This window comes from Myxine glutinosa, chromosome 4 (genome assembly GCF_964187855.1).
Source record: "Myxine glutinosa chromosome 4, kmMyxGlut1.1, whole genome shotgun sequence".
NCBI lineage: Eukaryota > Metazoa > Chordata > Myxini > Myxiniformes > Myxinidae > Myxine > Myxine glutinosa.
In genome coordinates this window covers 125,599,836-125,602,995 of record NC_136264.1, presented here as the reverse complement: position 1 = coordinate 125,602,995, position 3,160 = coordinate 125,599,836, and positions in this window count along the sequence as shown.

Below are 3,160 nucleotides of genomic sequence, written 5' to 3'. Positions count from 1 at the left end.
TCAACTCATCCTGGGAATTCTTCCAAAGTAAATTGCTCTCTCTCATGCACAGATTTATCCCATCTCGTCTTCAGTTGTCATACCCTTCCTCCTGTCCATGGTACACGGAATCTTGTGGTGAGGCTGTTGCCCAGAAACAACTTGCCTTCATCTCCTGGAAAGCAAATCCAACGGCAGGAAATCTCATTTCCTTTCACAAAGCCCGAAACAAGTGTGTGTCCACCCTCAGGAGAGCCAGGAAACAATATCTCTCCGTTCTCAAGACCGAACTCTCTTATCTGTCTCCCTCTTCCAAATCCTGGTGGCGTCTGGTCAAATCTGTTTCTGGTGTTTGTTCCCCCTCCATCCCCTCCCTTACCTCAAACGGCTACACAGCTGACTCCGCACGTGAAAAAGCTGAATGCCTCAACTCTGTGTTTGCCTCTAAATCTTGTGTCCCAAACCCATCCCTCTCTGTACCCACCATACCCAGTCGTACCCAGCTGCTCCTGGACTCCGTGTCCTTTCCTCCTGACAAGGTGGAAAAGTTTCTGTCAACCCTCGACTCTGATTCTGCAACTGGACCTGACGGCATCAGCCCACGGGTCCTAAAATCATGTTCTTCCGCTCTTTCACTCCCTCTCTCTGTTCTCTTCACCCTCTCTTTTGCTCAAGGTCAACTGCCATCTGCTTGGAAATCAGCCAACATCACCGCTTTGCACAAAAAAGGTGCAAAAACAGATCCTAGCAACTACAGACCAATCAGCCTTCTCCCAATTATCAGCAAAGTCATGGAATCCATCATTGCTTCGGATATGAAATCTTTCCTCTTCTCCAATGGCTTGATCTCTGATCATCAATTTGGTTTCAGAACAGGTCACTATACTCTGGACATGCTGCTTCTGCTGTCTCAACAATGGATGGAGGTCCTCAATGCCAAACAGGAAATTAGAGCCGTCTCCCTCGACATATCACGTGCCTTCGATACGGTCTGGCACCCCGCTCTGCTCACCAAACTCTCCTCCTTTGGTATCCATGGAAATCTCCACGCATGGCTGGCGGACTTCCTCTCTAGTCGTCGTCAACGTGTGGCCCTGAATGGGTTTCTCTCATCTCCTCTTCCTGTTCAGGCTGGAGTTCCCCAAGGCAGTGTTCTGGGCCCTGTGCTTTTTCTGGTCTTCATCAATGATCTCTCTGACTCTCTGGAAAATCCTCTCTATCTCTTTGCTGATGACTCCACTCTCTGCCGCTCCATTCCTCATCCCTCAGATCGGCAGTCTGCAGCCTCCTCACTCTCTGCAGACCTGGACAAAATCACAGACTGGGCAAACAAGTGGAACATGTCTTTCAATCCTGACAAATCTCACACTCTTACGATGTCTCTCCGAAAAGTGTTCTGGGCCCTGTGCTTTTTCTGGTCTTCATCAATGATCTCTCTGACTCTCTGGAAAATCCTCTCTATCTCTTTGCTGATGACTCCACTCTCTGCCGCTCCATTCCTCATCCCTCAGATCGGCAGTCTGCAGCCTCCTCACTCTCTGCAGACCTGGACAAAATCACAGACTGGGCAAACAAGTGGAACATGTCTTTCAATCCTGACAAATCTCACACTCTTACGATGTCTCTCCGAAAAGACCAACTGGACAACCCTCCAAGACTGGACAATCCATCTACTTTCTGAATAATCCTCTCCAAGAAGTTCTGTCACTCAAGCTTTTGGGTCTCACTATCTGCCATGATCTTTCCTGGGAAAACCACATTTCCAAGCTGGCCTCCAAAGCCAGTCGCCGACTGGGCATCCTCCGTCGTGCGAAGTCCTTCCTTGGCACACCTGAGCTCCTCACCACATACAAGGCTTTCATCCGCAGCTCAATGGAGTACTGCTCTCCCCTCTGGGCTGGTGCTCCTGCCTCACACCTAGCTCGTCTTCACGCTGTTGAAACCAAAGCGTTCAGAATCATTGGAATCTCCCGCGATGACGCTATCTCCGAGGGCCTTTCACTTAATCACCGCAGGCAGGTTGGTGGTCTTTCCGTCTTCTCCCGACTCCTCTCCGGCCTTGCTCCCCCAGCTCTCTCTGGGCTCTGTCCCCCAAATATTCCTGCAGGTCGCACAAGATCTGCCTGCAACCCTCTTATGGTTAAACTGCCAGAATCAAGACTCTCTGCTCACCTTCACTCCTTCATTCCTCTTTTCTCCCGCCTCTGGAACAAACTCCCTCACTCTCTTCAATCCCACTCCTCCCTCCAGGTCTTTAAAACGGCTGTTCACCACCATCTCTTATCTTCCCCAATCCAAAACCTTGATCTTTTCTACCCCCACTAATTTCACCCCAAACCCACTTTTCTGAGGCGACTTTTGACTTCTTTCCTGGAAGTCCTTGGTGTCCTTGCGTTTCATACCTATCCTGCCTCCCCCCAGGCCCTCTCCCTCCAAAAACATCTCCCGATGTCCCTGCTCTCAAATGTTGTGTTTGTGTGCTTCCTCCCCTTCTCTCCCCATCTTGTCGACCGCTCCCCTTTTTATATACTTCGTTTGCTTGTTTGTTTGATTTGTTTGTTTGATAAATGTTAGCTCTTTCACGAGCCTCGACTCTGTATACAAAAAAAAAAAAAAGAGGCGCTTTGAGTCAGAGTTTATTTTGTTCAGGGTGCCAGTGATAACTCACCAACTTTTGACGAAGGATACTGTAGGGTCATCTCTGGCAACTAGTGCTTGCAGACAAGTCTACCAGCTTAACAATGATGCCTTGCTCTGCCTGTGAAACACCAAGATGAGTTTATAGCCGGGTCGGGATTTGAACCCCAGTAAGATGGCTCAGAGGGGACTATACGTTTCCCTACGCCATCTGAGCATCCCTCGATAGATGTACTTGTAAAAGGTATGTATACAGTGTCCCAAAAGTTACCGCACACACTACTTGATCTTCTCAGACTTAATTGTGTATTTATTTTCTGCAAATAATAAATAAAACATCAAGTGTCATGTTTTGTCCAGTGCACTGTGGGAAACATGAGAGTGTCATGGTATGGAGACCTTATCACTGCGGGAAACATGAATGCCATGCCGAGGAGAGCTTTGAAAAACTTGCATGACTAAATAGTAAAGGAAGATAAATGTTGCTTCAAAAACAGGTCAGAGATTTAAAAAAAAAAAAAAAAAAACGAGGAACGGCCAGGAG